The sequence below is a fragment of the Eriocheir sinensis genome, chromosome 14 (assembly GCF_024679095.1).
Source record: "Eriocheir sinensis breed Jianghai 21 chromosome 14, ASM2467909v1, whole genome shotgun sequence".
In the NCBI taxonomy this organism is placed as follows: domain Eukaryota; kingdom Metazoa; phylum Arthropoda; class Malacostraca; order Decapoda; family Varunidae; genus Eriocheir; species Eriocheir sinensis.
The window spans coordinates 16,260,466-16,277,328 of NC_066522.1; the positions used below are offsets into that span (position 1 = coordinate 16,260,466).

Genomic DNA, 16,863 nt, shown 5'->3' on the forward strand with positions numbered 1-16,863 from the left:
CTTTCAATAACCGAATATTCAGTGACAACTTTTGGAGCGCCTTGCATAGGAAAGGGAGAGGATGTCCCATGTGCAGGCTGATATGCCAGCTTACTCATGTCAGGTATACGTTATACACTCGCAGCCTTATGCTTTCAACACCCAGATTCACGGAGAATTTTTGAAACACCTTGTTTCATCATAAAGGGCCGATAGAGTACCTCATATATTTCACGCCACAATACAACCATGGAGGAATTCTCGTTACACAGCCATTTGCTCTTAACAATGGCCGGTGATGTTACATGCTCATGTGTGCAAAGTCCTTGGAATTGCATGTTGCGACAAGGTGTGAGGCAGGTGTGTTTTGACGAAGGCGTCCGTAGGTTATACGGGAAGATCTGCACAACGTTATGCTCACTGCTTGATTGCCTTATACTGTGCGAGTCATCCAGCTTATGAAAATTCCCAATATTTATCCGGTAAACCGGTGTTATTGATTTGATAATAAAGATAAAAAAGTAGATCTATAATATAGGTGTACAACATTCATTTATTTACGTCCAAACCGTTGTCAAATGTATATGTTGGATACTAAGAACTAAAAACACGTAAACATAAATGCACAGTAAATGTGTTCCTAACACTGTTACGTGTCTAATGCGTTCTCAATGCAATTTTCTATTTAGTCCTTAAAGTGGCAACTATTCTTCAAAATGGTCCTTGGTTTTGCTATTATTCTTCATAAGTGTCGTGGGTTTGGAAGATCAAGTCAGTTAATCTTCAAAAAGTGTTGTGTAGTTGGAAGATCGTCAATTATTTCTCAAAAAATTGTAGCTAAGCGCCACTCGCTCACGACTCTGACATGTGTAGATGCTTATTGTTGTTTGTTCTTGGTCCATAACTTTCCTATACATCACCTTGCCTATGAGGGGCAAAACAGGTAATTCTGGATAACAGGACCGCATGGATGCTAATAATGAAACCCCGACTCTATGATGTATAACCTGAGGGATATATAATAAACTGCAGGACACCATCAAAATAGTGACCAAACCCACTGAAATAGTAATCTTATCCTCTTCCTATTGAGCAATTTGTTTTAGTTAAATGGAAGAGGGTGCACGGGAAGGATAGAAATTAGTATAGTCAGGAATAATGAGGTCCTGCTATCTAGAATAAGTACACAATGCATCCTTTCGCTTACCTTATAACATCGAGGGCAGAGAGGTAATCCATGCAGTCAGCAGCATCAAGCGACTCTCAAGCTTTCGGGAGATATTACGTCGCAGCCAGTCTCTTTGTAGCTCGACTCTCATTTTATTTATTTCACCGGTCTATGTAAGGTGCCGACTTGTTGTCTGTAAAGAAAGAATTGATTTGATGAATCTAAGAATAACTATACAAACAGACAAAAAATACTATACTCTCGTGGGTGTTTATCGCTTCTTACCCGCATTGACCCACACCCACACCGAGAGAGAGAGAGAGAGAGAGAGAGAGAGAGAGAGAAGGAAAGGAACGCAAAATGGAGTGTTTCCCGTCTCTTTGGCCATTGTATCTTCCTAGAGTGAAGTATATATCTCCGTGATGTACATTCTTAGGTCCACGGCTCATATATAAGTTAGGGAATAAAAACATCGCAATGGAAAATAGAATAACAATGCCTCGCCACCTTGCATTTGGGTCTGCCTGGTGCGTGCTACCCTCCCGAACCCTCCCCTCCTCTGCCTGCCTGCCTTCCTCTGCATGTGTGCCTCAAGACGCAAAGAAGAGCGAGTTACATAAAGTCAAATGACATTAAAGTGTTCTTCAGTTTTTTTCACTCTGAACCTGCATGGTATAGTTTAAGCATTATTATTTCCCGACATTTAAACTTCTTGAGATTTACTAACATTTGCGCATTTGCTGTATAGTTATTGTGAAGAAGTTGCGACCCACATTGTATATAGCCTATCGCGCGACCTGTTCTGTGACAGTTCCTGAGCTCTGATGATGATGATGATGCGTAAAGATATAACTGAACAGAGTGTAGGAGTTACAGGGTGTGAGAAAAATAACTATATAGTATAAACATATAGGGGAGTGGTAGGCTCCAGGTAGAGAGTCCCGTGGAAAGATGCACTGCAGCATTTTTAAAGTACACACACACACACACACACACACACACACACACACACACACAACGGCGAGTAAGGAGAGATGAGTCCCTTTTTTGGGTTGTATTTCCTTCCAAGGTTCGAAACTAACAAAATTTAATTTACAAACTTAACAAAATTTAGACTGAGCTTGTAAATACGAAGGATGGACCGGGGTGGGGGGGGAGTAATTGAAGACAGGCCCCCGGTTGAGACTGATATTAGCTAGGAGGTCAAATTCTGGATGATGTTAATATCCTCGTTCTTAGCACTGATTATAAAAGCATTGCAGCACAGCATCAAAACGCGTTAAGTGTGACCGCGTGCACGCACCGAGCAGCAGTAGTGTACCATCAAGCCGCTTCTCAATATAGGAGTGTAGCGTTGGAGAACTGAGTACCATGCCTAATAACCTGCCATTGTGGTGGAGCACGCACTCGAACCCCCACCCCTCCTTTCTCTCTCAGTGTGTGTGTGTGTGTGTGTGTGTGTGTGCCATTTACATCTTGTGCGCCTCTAACCTGTACTTAGCGGAGTCCGAAATTACACAGTCCTATCTTAAATTACACAGTCTTATCTTTCATCTGCCTGGACGAAGGAAATAACACAACAGAGTAACCGATAAGTGACACGATTTATCAATATTCGCGACAACATATTCCACCATTTTAAACCAAAGCATGACAACTCTACACTTACCACAAAGAAACAATGGATGAACACACACACACACACACAGCCACACTGACACTGACACCAAAGAGAGAGGGATGCTATAAACGAGTGAACACCTGTGATTCGATACGACGCTTCGAATCCTCAGAAGAGAGCAATGGTCATGTGCACAGACCCTTACTAGAACGAAGTCTTCCTTACTGTTCACTATTCCGTGTTCTTTTTTTTATTTGTTTGTGCAAGAGAAGGTTTGTAAAGAAGTATAAGGAAGGAAAGAAAGGAATGCTTAGAAGTGGACTGTTTAGGAACCGAAGCATCAATTCTCTCTCTCTCTCTCTCTCTCTCTCTCTCTCTCTCTCTCTCTCTCTCTCTCTCTCTCTCTCTCTCTCACCTATACTCCTTCCCTCCCTCGTTTTCCTCTCACATAACCACTTTCAAGAAGATGTCATGGGTGTCTTCAAGAGCGACACTCACCAGGACTCACTAGCTGGGACCACATTGGAGGGGGGGGGGAGGGGGGGGATTAACGTGAAGGCTGACAGGAGGGCGGGGAAGTGACAGCAAGAAGTCCAACACAGATGTCACTCCGGCAAAGACGATTCTTCTATATATAGAGTATTAGTATTAGCATTGATGACGATTGTTCTAAAGTGTTAGTATTAGCATCATTATATCTTGAGGAAGAATAGTAAGTAGTCATTTAAGTGCATGTGCCGTATGCTTGGTGGTATGGGATTGGAATACTTATAACTCGACAGCAGAAGATTTGCATACCAACTTAAGACAATATTCTCACATGATCAGCAGCCACTCTTTACAAGTCTCCCGGCGGTGAACATCTACTTCTCCACCTATAACCGAAGTCTGCTAATGTTAGTAGACTTAGATTCCATCCCTTTAAATGTTAGAACGAGGAAAGATGTGAATGATGATTAGAATGAAGGATGACGGGGGATGCTTGTGTGGTGGGCTGACAGACGGGAGGGGCATCTGAACTTGTCTCTCTCTCTCTCGTCGTGTGTGTGTGTGTGTGTGTGTGTGTGTGTAGTACATGTATTATTAGTATTAGAATCAGTAGTAGTAGCACAGCAGCAACAAAACAACAGAACAAGATGAAAAGAAATACTGATTTGAACTACATCCCGGTTCCTACAAGTAACACATCACGACCAACAAATGAAAAACAAAATGCTTGTGTGAACGTCACCTTCCAAAAGTCTTTTTAGAGTGTGATATACAGTGCTGGTGTTCAAGATCCTGTCAGCAGTAGCAGAACACTGTCCTGCGGCTGTTAAGAAAAATCAATGTGTTGCAAAATCGCATGTTTGTTATCTGTAAACGACTGTGGTTATGCATCGATGTGCTGGTGAATGTTGCTTTGAAGACCCAATCATGACCACATCCATGTTGGTAAGTAGCTCAGGAGAACACGTGTCCCCACAGGAGAGAAAATGACGCACGTGAACAGTTCCCGATACACGCCGCTCGTCGGTATGAACCTTTCGCCTTTAATGTCCTGGCAGAAACACAAAACTTCCAGATACAGAACGTGAAACACAAATAAACAAAGTTAACCAATGCATTAACAACGAAACCAGAGATGTATTAGACAATGACATCCTATGTGTGCGGTCTTGAGGTACATAGCTGTGGTGTCCGAGTGGTTAAGGAGATGGACTCGAAATCCATTGGGCTCTGCCCGCACAGGTTCGAATCCTGTCCACAGCGAACAATTTTGACTTCCACAGGCAGACACGTGACAGCCCTAGGCCTTCCCTGAGTACATATAATTATACAAATACTTGGTTTAGCTGCGCATGGCAGGATCAAAGTGGAACAATGAAAAGGCAGCTGCGTAGCTGCTCCGCGCCGGCAATAGATGGCAGCACGTATCCGGACGACACACGCACGAACACACACACACACCCTCCCCAGGCCCGCGCGCCGGTGCTGTTAGCTGTTCACATCTTTTCCTTTACCCCGGGATAATAACAGTAACCATCTCAGGCAAAATACACCACGGCTGCACGCTGCCATCCATCCTATTTTATTACAGGTTGATCAATACTTCGCTAAGTTCGCTCTGAGCCGTAACAGCCTCGCCTCGCAGCCCTGCCCCGGCCTGCCCGTTCCCGGTGGGCGTGCGTGGTGCCTGTGTGCCTGGGAGGACAGGACGGATGGGGCGGCACCGCTGCCACTCATCCCCACGCCACGGCCATCCCGTCCCCATCACCGCCTTCATAAGGATAATGGAACACTTTCTATGGTCTTAGCGTCGTCTTTTAGTGACGGCCATCAACTTCCGCTTCAACGGCACCGAACTTCTCACGCACGAAGGCCGGGCGAGGCGAGGCCCTTGGCGCTACCTCCGCCGCAGCACACGGGGCCGTTGGGCTCAGAATCGGGTGCTGATCGATGGCGGATAGGCCGGCGGTGTGCGGGGGCGCGGCTGGCGAGGTGCAGGGGAGCAGGCGGGGAGGGATGCGCGCACACAGGAAGCCACGGATAAGGAAATCCTATTCGATATCCACTTGTAGGTTTCGGATACTTGACGTTTCGTCTTACACTAACGTATATGAACACCGTGCACAGCCTGTCCCGGCACAGCTTCCTCATTCAACAGCTGTTTTTAGCGGCGGGGAGGCGCGGTGACGCAAAACGATCGATATCCTCATGGCTGCACGAATTGTATCCTTTCAGTAGATCGTTTTTTCGTTTCAAATGTAACAATGCCTACGGCCTTTGCACCTCCAGTAAGGAAAAAAGGAAACAAAAATACACTCCCGCTACGGACAGGATTCGAACCTGTGCGGGCAGAGCCCAATGGATTTCAAGTCCATCTCCTTAACCACTCGGACACCGTAGCTCCGCGGAAGGAGACAGACTGCATGTCATCAAATCTATAAGAGCAATACTTGTATTTTATGTTACACAGGAGGGTTATCCATTGGGCAAGCTTAAAGATTACGAAGTCGACACGGAGCCTTTCTCTCTGGCAGAACAGTCGCAAGAAACTGAGTGCTGTGAAGCTGTAATCGAGAAACACGTGTTTAAGCTTAGCAGACATGTTTAGACGTGTTGCAATTCATATCCATTCATTATATAGATATAAAAAGGGTAGCGGCGATTCCTTGCTAAGTGACAGGGATATAAAGTGACAAAGATGTCTATTATGTTTCTGCAGCGACCGGAACAGTGGAAGATATACGAAGGCAGAATGAAAAGGTATGCAATGTTCTGAGATGTACAACAAACCAATGAGAAAACCTTATATTAAAACTTTGTAATACTGGAAGACTAATCGACTACTGACGGGGCGCCACAACGCTCCCTGCTCTAGATAACCGGTGTGTTGGCGTGAAGACTTGGCTGCGGACGGATACGGATACAGACGGCTACACACAGACGACGCCTGAGCTAATATGTAAATAAGAATAGAGGTACAATAATAGAACAAAAAAAAATATATATATAAGCCTCTTGCAGGAATAGCGAAAAAAAAATACTAGAATACCTTTTGTAGCTGTGCCGCCGTGAATACTTATAACATGAAGCTTGTTACGAGAGAGAGAGAGAGAGAGTCATGCTTAATAAATGAGTATGTATTATTTATGAGCCGTGGATTAGTTCAGGTTTTCTCTTGACACAGCAACATAATTATAGGCTTTTTTTTTATGTGTGTGTGTATGTATGTATGTATTTATGTATGTATGTTTGTAGGTATGTTGCTTTTTGTATAATGAGTATGAGGGATAAATCAGTTTCTTTGGTCTTTAAGTGTGTGTGTGTGTGTGTGTGTGTGTGTGTGTGTGTGTGTGTGTGTGTGTGTGTGTGTGTAGACGTATGTTTATATATCTCACTCAATCTATTTACGTATCTATCTTCCTTATTTTTATTTTCCTTCTTTCTTTTTCTTTTTCTTTTTTCCTCATATAACTATAACATTTTTCCTTTTGCCATATATTAATGATGATGATGATGATGATGATGATGATGATGATGATAACGAGGATGATGTAGATAATGATGACAATGAAAATAACAAATACCGCTTCAAGTCAGGACCAATTTCTCCCAATAACTTCTAACAACAAAACGAATACACGAACACATTACGTAATACTTAAGACTCAACTGCTTTAGTTCAACACACGCTTACACCAACCTCTCACGAATACCTTTTAAAGAACAGCAAAATAAAGTATATATAGACGCCATCACCTATCCTCAAGACTAACATCCAGCTCGTTCAGAATAACAACATCTATATCAATCCTACATGTCATCACGTATATATAATTACTAGTTTATCATTAACATTAACACCCTCACGAGCACCACCTATAACTGGACCCTCTCATCTCCCCCTACAATCCCGTAACTACTAATGGTGAGGATTTGGGAAGCTGACGGGGAGGCGACGATCTCTATACTCAATGGGTGCGGATTAGAATTGATGATTAGCGAACAGGATGAGGTAGGGTAGAAGCAGAAGTAGTAGCAGTAGTAGTGTCTGAGAATACGACCCTAAAGTATATATATTTTACCTCAGTGCTTGCCCGAAATACACGAGAAAAAACAAATCGAGGAAAATGCAGAACGGTCGAGAAGAAAATGAGATGTACAAATTAGAGAAAAAGAAAAAAAATACAGGAAAATGAGAGGTTTAAATTAGAGAATCAGTCGAGAATGGTACAAGAAAATGAGAGATGTAAAAATAAGAGAAAAAAAAAATACAGGAAAATGAGAGGTTTAAATTAGAGAAACAGCCGAGTAAAGTCCAAGAAAATGAGAGATGTAAAAATCTGAAAAAATACAGTAAAATGAGATGTATAAATAAAAAAAAAAAACGTCGAAAAAACTATAAGAAAATGGGAGACGTACAAATTGTTAGAAAAACCGTCTTAAGTTAGTTTTCTTTTCTCTCTCTATCCTCCTCCCCGCCCTTCCCACTCCCTCCCGCGTGAGCCTTCAGTGCCTGGTGGTGCGCGGTGCCTGTTACTACCTGCGGGGCGCCACTGATTGCCTCCTGCGCTGAGAGGCTTCCCGTCAACGATCGCAAAGCCTTATTTATGCTATATCCCCCAGCACGTCCCTCGGCGCCACCAGATGTAATGTAATTAATCCGTATCCGCGCTTTCCGTCACGTCTCTCTGTCTGTCTCTCTCTCTTTCTCTCTCTCTCTCTCTCTCTCTCTCTCTCTCTCTCTCTCTCTCTCTCTCTCTCTCTCTCTCTCTCTCTCTCTCTCTCTCTCTCTCTCACTCTTGCTCTCACTCAATCTATTTACGTACCTATCTTTTTTCCTTCTTTTTCTTTTCCTTCTTTCTTTATTTCTTGCTGGCTCTCTTACATGCTTTCTTTCTTTCTTCCTTGCTTGCTTGCTTGCTCGCTTTCTTTCTCTTTCTTTCTTTCCTTCCTTCTTGCTTGCTTGCTCGCTTTCTTTCTTTGTTTTTTTCCTTTTTTTCTTTCTTGCTTCCTCGTTTCCTTTCTTTCTTTCTTTCTTGCTTGTTTGCTTTTTTTCTTTCTTTCATTCTTTCTCTTCTCCCTCTTTTTCTTATTTTTTTTCTTATTCCATCTTTTAAGAGCGTGTGCTATATATAATCCTTACATTTTTTTCTCCATAATCACAATCCTTATATATGCAATTAATCACAGACAGAGAATCATATCCCAAAGTGAGACAAACCATTCAATATTCTCCTATTTTACAACACCTCATTCACACCTGCGACTCCTCAACACTGCCTCTATATACATATACATAACCTTGATATCAGACAAGACTCCGTGCACAATGCATCTATCTTCTCTTCTCAGTATTATTATTATTACCTAAAGTCAAAGAGGGTCGGTGTTGTGTCTCCTCCACTGTTGTATACTCTTTCTTCATTAGTGTTTTTTTTTGTCTCTCATGTTCTTCCCTTTTATCCAGTCCACTCACCCCTTTTATCAGTCTTCGTCTCTTCCTTCTACCTTTCACTTCCATACAGACACAATACTCGCCGATTAATTGGTCTCGAAGTTCTTGGATCACCCGTACTGTGTGTGTATGTGTGTGTGTGTGTGTGTGTGTGTGTGTGTGTGTAATTAAACTCCCTGATTAGCTGATTAGTTCACTTCTTTCACTCCGCTGTGTCATTAAGATTGTGGACTTCAATTTTCACCTCATCTTTTCTTTCACCTCTCTCTCTCTCTCTCTCTCTCTCTCTCTCTCTCTCTCTCTCTCTCTCTCTCTCTCTCTCTCTCTCTCTCTCTCTCTCTCTCTCTCTCTCTCTCTCTCTCTCTCTCTCTCTCTCTCTCTCTCTCTCTCTCTCTCAATACAAACACATATTCTAATCCTTACTGTACCTCAACCTTCTATTACTTATTTTTACCACCATCCACCAAGACTCTTTCCTCTTCCATTATTTCCGTCTCCTCCAAGCATTTCTTTCTAAACCTACAAGACAAGGTAAAGACGACAAACAGAGGATGACGAAAAATGCCACGAGGTTATCAGGGAAATTTGCGGTTGGATTAATTTTTCCTATTATATCAAGGAAGAAAAAGATGACCCCTATGCCACAATATTTTCTCGCCTTGAAATCATTATACTCGTAGACACATGAGATTGAAATTGAAGGACTCCCGGGCATCTATTATCAACACACCACCTCTATGATACCAGTTTTAAGACTCGTCGCATCTATACTATTTGTTTAACAGAAGCTATTTGGATTGGTGCTGATATTTTTTTCCTCCTTCAGAACTTAGGTTACTGCCCGGCCTAATATATGTCCTCTTATTGTCACCTTCGTCGCCTTTGTTTTAGTAGAAGAATACAACGACGGTTTCAATTCTAGCAGCGGCAACAACATCAAAAACATTACTACAACTATCGCTACTATTACTACACCAACGATAACAACCAAACACAACACAGGGCAATATAAACACAACAATCACCACCACCACTACCACCACCACCACCACCAACAACAACAAAACAACAACAACAACCTGCTCCACTCGACTCTCCTCCATCATCGAAGCGGGAGGAGGAGGAGGAGGAGGAGGAGGGGAAGGGATGATCAATAAACTCACTCAGTCACACGTGGGATGGACTTTGTTACGCTCCATGCACAATATACTCCTGTTTACCGCTTACTGGAGGAGGAGGAGGAGGGGGAGGAGGAGGTAGAGGAGGAGGGGGGAGGAGGAATGGAGGGTGCGTGAGGGGGGCGGCTCTCTTCCTCCTCTGCTACATGGATATTCTTTTTCTCTTATTTCTTTTGTTTTTTTGCTTTTAGGTGTTCGTGTTGTTCTTTATCATTTTTATTTTTCTCCTTCTTAGTCTTGTTTCGTGTTTTCCCGTTCTTGTTTTCTTTCTTTCTCTCTTTTTTCTTTTCTTTATTGTCATCGTCTTTTTTCTCTGTTTTGTTGTTACTTTTTTGTAGTTGTTCCTCTTCCTCCTCCTCCTCCTCCTCCTGCTTTCACACTTCTCCTTTTCTTGTTCTTCTTCTTCTTCTCCTCCTTGTACTTGTTCTTGTATATGGTCTTTTTCGTGTTTTTTTTTTTTTTTTTTTTTTTTTTGTTCTTGGTCTGTCTCCTCCTGCTTTTCATCCTCCTCTTTTTCTTCCTTTTCTTGTTCTTCTGGTTCCTGTTCTCGTCTTGTTCTTATGCTTTCCTTTTACTTAAACTTATTCTTCCTCGTCCTCGCTCTTATTTCTACGCCATCATCATCATCTACTTCTTTTTTCTACTTCTTAACTCTCCTTCATTGTCCTTCCTCTTTTCATCTTATCAGTCGAAAATGATAACGCACGTAAAAGACATCCATAAAAAAAAAACTATCTTGACACCGTAGAGCAAAAAGCCCTTTAAAGAAATCCCCGTAAAGATGCCAAACAAAGGAGCTAAACCGCATGAGACTGTATCTTGTAGACTTAATCTTCCCCCGTCACTCAAAAAGAACAAAATAAATCACTCTTATTCTTCTTTCCAGCCACCCAGTTAGTCAGCCAGTCGGTAAGCCATGTGCCCAACCAGTCAGTCGGTAAGTGATTCAGCCAGGCGGTCAGACAGTAAGTAAGCCATTCAGCCACCCAGTTATTAGCCGGCAAGCCATTTATCCAGCCAGCCTGTCAGTCGGTAAACCATCCAGCCAGGCCAATACCCATCCCAGCAGCCAGGCAGCCATCCACTTAGCCAGCCTACAAATCAGCCATAATTGACCGGCCTCACACAGCCAACCAACCAGACTAGACCCACCACAGCCAGCCAGACAGCTAGCCATTCTCAACCAACCAACCTAACTAGCGACCAATGACCCAACCAGTCAGTCAGTCAGCCAGTCACTCTCATCCATCCATTCATCCATCCAGCTAGCCAGACAGATAGACAGCCAGACCACCCGCCACCCAGCCAGTCTCTGCAAGTCACGCGGCCTGAAGGGTGAAGCAGAAGACAAAGCGTTAATCCCCTGAGCCTCTGTCATTGTAGTTCCTGATGCTGCTATAAAGCCTGGGCCGGGTATTCAGTGTGGTCGCGAACCCTCCCTCCTCTGCGCTGCTGCTGCTGCCGTGTGTTGTCTGGTAGTAGTAGTAGTAGTAGTAGTAGTAGTAACAGTGGTAGTTGTAGTAGTAACAGTTGTAAAATACGTAAAGGCTCGTATTCTTAAACATTTCATCAGGGGTTACACACACACACACACACACACACACACACACACACACACACACACACACACACACACACATTTGAAAAGGCTATAACGTTGTCTGGTTTTACAGCGCAGGAATATAATGTAACAAAAAAAAAAAGGGAGGATATCTTTTTTTCCCCTTCTCTTTTTTCCCTTTTCTTTTTTACGTCGATGAAACAAAAATGCGTTCAATGATTCCTGACAGTGGACGAAAAAGTATGAAACGACAAAAAAAAAAAAAAATGTAACTTTCTTCCCTTCGAATAAATTAATAAATATCACAAATGGAGATAAAAAGCGACGATTTGGATTTATCTGAATGTGTGGATGTGTGTCTGTCTGTCTTTCTCTTTGTCTTCTGCCTCTCTCTTTCTTCTGTCTGCTTGTCTGTCTTTCTGTTTGTCTGTCTACTCTCTGCCTGTCTGTTTCTGTGTGGTCTATCTTTCTGCATATCTAGTCTATCTATCTGTCTGTCTGTCTGTCTATTTGAGTCACTCCTCGCCCTCCAAGCACCAGAATTTTCCGGAACAGGTAAATAAAATAAAATGTCACCTGCAGCTCCCCTCCAACCCCTCTCCCCCCCCCAAAAAAATAATGCCGCCTATTCAGCTAACCAGACCACTCCTCCCGCTGGTAATGTTGTGGGGCGGGAGGGTGGGAGGGAAGGGGAGGAGGGAGAGAGGGAGGGAGGGAGGGAATATATCGAACGTGGTGGCTTTGGAAGAGACAGCAGCGGCGGCGGCGGTGGTGGTGCTGGTGGTTGGGGGGGGCAGGGCGGGGGGCGGTGTTGGTGGTGGTGTTGGTGGTGTTGGTGGTTAGGGAGACGAGCGGCGGTGGAGGCGATTTTGGTGGTAGTGTATGCAAGTGACCTTTTCTTGCTTTCCTCGTAGTTTGGACAAGTTGCTGCAATATTTATAAGGCTATCTTGTGTGTGTGTGCAGGGGCGGGCGGGCGGGGGAGGGGGGGGGGGGCGAGGTGGTGGTGGTGGTGTTGGTGGCGGTGAGGGTAAATAAAAGTTTGGAATGACTGTTTTTGTGTAACTTTTTTCTCTACTCTTTTTTTTTATAGGCAAGTGTGGGCAGGGCGAGTAGCGCGATTGAAATGTATTTACTTATTTATTTTTTTCGGTATCGGTATCGGTATCGGTATCTCTCTCTCTCTCTCTCTCTCTCTCTCTCTCTCTCTCTCTCTCTCTCTCTCTCTCTCTCTCTGTAACACAAACACACAAACATAGCTTTTTACCCGTACCAAACCGAGATAACTTATCCCCCCATTTATCCACCATTAGTTTCAGTTAAGGCTCTTTCTTCTTCCACTATTTTCTTCTCCTCCAAGAAAACCGGAATTTACGACAATATTTTCACACTAATATATTGATAGCTTATTTGATTTACGTACTTCACTCATTTTGTTGATATTTTACCGGCAATTTGGCTTCTATACGAGTAATACGATGTTCTATTTTTTTGTGCATGCGTGTAAGCTGAACGTAATCCTTTTGAATGAACGATGAGCGATGAAAAACGATCCCGTAAATCTTCCGTATACCCAAGGTCGCGTATACCCACATGTGCGTATAAGTGCAGGATCACCAGCTATAAACGGAGGCGATATGCAGCTTCGTAAAACGGGCCTTCCAGCTTACATACCGAGAAAATGGCGCTGGTTTTGATAGCTGGTTTGAGTAGTAACTGAGGTCATGCATATATTATTCTTTTTGCCTATACACAGTGATAGGCATACATGAAAATCCACACGCCATGGGGAACGAATTTATAAGCGTTGGAATACCGTAGTCCAAATACATCATCCAATAGAATTTTTTTTTTAACAGTTTTTTTACGAACTTTTTTTTTTTTTTTTTTTTTTTTTTTTTTTCATCAGAGGACACGGCTCAAGGGCAACAAAAAGAGTACCGGAAAAAATGCCCGTTACTCGCCGCTCCTTTAAAAGATAAAAAAAAGTAAAGAGTAGCCAAAAGAGAGGTCAATTTCCATGATGCGATGATTATGATTCGACAAACATACATATTGCTAAACCATACATTCTTTTACCCTTGATTATGGTGACTCAATGCACCACCATCACCATCACCACCACCACCACCACCACAATTACTGTACAAACGCAACTATTAACAAACCACAAACACAACCACACACTGTTTACCTGTCCACGGCTATCATCATTACCTAAATCATCATCATCATCGCTACTATGGCAAAGCAAACTACCACCCGCCGTTGCCTTAGAAAATCACAAATAAATGGTTCGTTCTTGTGGTCTTCCTTCTATTTTCCTTTTGTGCGGAAGAAAGAGAGTAAGGAGGAAGAGAAGGAGGTGGTGGAAGGGGAGAAGGAAGTAACAAAGAGGAGATGGAGACTTGAATGATGAAGGAGGAAGGGATAAAGAGAACCAAGAAGAAGAGAGAGATGAAAGAAAATATGTTAGTAGTTTCAATTCAGCGACGAAGGTAATTGAATCCTCCCGAGTTTTGGTGGTGTCGAATGGCTGCGAAAAGGACCTGACTCCGATCCTGGTCTAGTTAACCCTTCCTTTCTCCACTTCCTCCACCTCCCACCCGCCCACCCACCTCAGTCACACCCTAACCAGCACCACCACCATTACCACCACCGCGGGCAGACAGGGTTTTCATTTGTCTGTTTTACTTTCATTTATATTTTCATTCATGTTTTTTTTTCTTTTCTTGCTGTTGTCCTTTCGTAAGCTTTTATTCTTCTTTATTTATCATCTTCTTTCACCTTCCTCAATGCTCTCTTTCTTCCTTCCTTCCTTTCTTCCATTCTTCTCTCTTTTTCCTCTTTCTTTCCTCTTCTAATATCTTTGTTTCTTCCCTTACTTCCTTCCTTTTCCTCCTCCTTACTGACTTCCTTTCCTCCTTTCATTCCTTTCTTCTGTTTCCTATTGTCTTCCTCTCTTTCTTCCATTCTCTCTTCCCCTTCTTCTCCATCTAGGACCCCCCCCCATTACCCACCCATCCCACCCCGTTAATCCTCATCCTTCCTTCCTCTTATTTGTTTTTCTCTCCTCGCTTTTGCTTTTCTCTCCTCTCTTTTATTCTTTTCTCCTCTCCTAGCGTTTGTTCCTGTTTCATCTCATTTTACCCTTTCCTTTCATCCCTGCGTAGTTCTATTGTATCCTTTCCTTCTTTCTTTCATTCTTCCTTCTCCCTCCTCTCCTTTCCCTCTTTCTCTCCCTTACTCGGACAACACCTCACCCTTATACACCTATCCACCCCCTCCACCTACACCCCCCCACCCACCTCTTCATCCCCGCCTTCCTTCCTTCCTTGCATCTCACCTGGCGGGACCTGAGAGACATTTGCAATTTAAAAAGTGTCAGCTAGGACGGCGTAAGAGCGGTCATTTCACGGTGATTACATGTTAATTCACGTAATGGTGCGCCGCCGCTGTTGCCGCTCGCCGTGTATGTGTGTGTGTGTGTGTGTGTGTGTGTGTGTGTGTGTGTGTGTAGGCGGGATTGGTAATGGTATGGTATGGGGGAGGGGGGCGGAGAGGGAGGGTAAGGGGGAGAGAGGAATGGCTTGGTTTAGTTTTTCATTTTTCAACTCCTTTCCTTTCCTGTCGCTTGCTTGCTTGCTAGACTGAGGGGTTGAATCGCTCTGGTGTGTTTTAAGTGTTTGTTAGCCCCTGCTTATTGTTTTGTTGTTGTTGTTGATGATGTTTGTTTCTGTCCGTTTGTGTGAGACTGTCTGTATCTGGTATAGTCTGTTTGTCTGTCTCTCATTAGTAAACACACGCATATTTTTATATTCTATGCTACATTTATCTTTTTGTATCTATCTATCTATCTATCTATCTATCTATCTATCCGTCTTTCTAAATGTTTGTTGTCTGTGTTTGTTTGTTTGTGTATGTATGTGTAACTGTCTGTATCTGTCTGTCTGTTGCGGCCTGTTTCTGTCTGTCCCTCTCTTTTGAACACACACACACACACACACACACACACACACACACACACACACGCAGAGTTTTCATCATGCATTTCCTATTTAAATTCGGTTCGCCTCTCTCCGCGCTGGGCACTGAATACTAAGCGGCCTAATTTGTGATTGTGTGCAGTGTGTGTGTGTGTGTGTGTGTGTGTGTGTGTGTGTGTGTGTGTTAAAAAAAGAGGGACATACAGAGACATGCCGCGACAGACAGACATACAGACAGATAGACAGTTACTCAGACAGATACACAGACAACGACATTGAAAAAAAACAGACAAAGAAACATTTAGAGAGAGAGAGAGAGAGAGAGAGAGAGAGAGAGAGAGAGAGAGAGAGAGAGAGAGAGAGAGAGAGAGAGAGAGAGAGAGAGTATAAAATCAAAAATTAAATCGTGGCCGTATTATATTAAACTTTGTGGCCATTACGTACAACACACAAAGCACATCTAATCAATGAAGAATAATTACCCTGTGCTCGGTAAATGCTTGCTTACTAACGCGCTGCTGCATAATTCAATCAGCGAAGGTCATCAATAGCCCGACCTCGGATGGAACAGGATGAAAAGTGAACTAATAAATAAATAAATCAGTTCAATGTATAACGTTTTTTTTTTTTTATTCTTTATAGCGTATGATAATCGTCTTTGCATATTTGAAATTACTGAATCCAGGTAACGAAATTATTTTATTAGTTCGTTTTGTTGTTTGTTTTTAATGTCTGTTTTTTTTATATTTTCTTATTTATTGTTATTGTTTTTTTACCTTTTTGTGGCTGGACTGATACTGAGTTGCTTTTATTGTTGTTATTTTTAAGGATTTTATTATTATTATTTTTTTTTTTTTCACTGAATGGGGTTTTGCATTTCTTTTTTTTTATTTTTACATTTTTTTTGTGTGGCTTGATCCTGAGTTGATTATTGTGTTATTTTAAGAATTTTACTTTTTTATTTTATTTTTTTCATGTGGTGTTCAATTAGCTGTTTTTTTTATGCCTTTTTTTATGTCTTTTAATATATGAAATAATTTAGTCAAGTTACCCATATAATTTTTCTCTTGTTTTCCTTTGCCGTATAATTGTTTTTGAATATATTAAGTTATTAACTCCACGTAACCGCAACATTTTTTTTATGCCGTTTGATCTTTGAATAATATATGCAATCACTAAGTCATGGTAAGCACATTATTTTTTTTTCTATGCTGTATAACCGTATTTGAATGCATGATACAACTGAATCTAGATAAACACATTAATTTTCCTATTTTTTTGCCGTAAACCACATAAATATTTTTTTTATTTATGCTGCATAATCATAAAATCATAAAGGCCTGGTAAACATATTCATTTTCTTGCTTTTTCAGTATAATCATCTTGGATATGAGTAATTATATTAAGCTAAATAAACACATTAATTT

At 42.2% G+C, this 16,863-nt stretch overlaps 1 long non-coding RNA gene and 2 other non-coding genes across 3 annotated transcripts in view; 1 reads left to right on the top strand and 2 right to left on the bottom strand.

Annotated features, from left to right (window-relative positions):
- LOC126998568 (uncharacterized) overlaps nt 1-16,863 on the bottom strand; it is a 115,881-nt gene that overhangs the window by 65,821 nt on the left and 33,197 nt on the right. Inside the window, exon 2 of the long non-coding RNA XR_007752935.1 lies at nt 1,187-1,340. This is a non-coding gene — a long non-coding RNA (uncharacterized LOC126998568). The remainder of the gene's footprint in view (nt 1-1,186; nt 1,341-16,863) is intronic.
- On the top strand, nt 4,439-4,520 carry Trnas-cga (transfer RNA serine (anticodon CGA)). The gene has a single exon. It is a non-coding gene; the product is annotated as a tRNA-Ser (tRNA).
- Nucleotides 5,577-5,658, bottom strand: Trnas-uga (transfer RNA serine (anticodon UGA)). The gene has a single exon. It is a non-coding gene; the product is annotated as a tRNA-Ser (tRNA).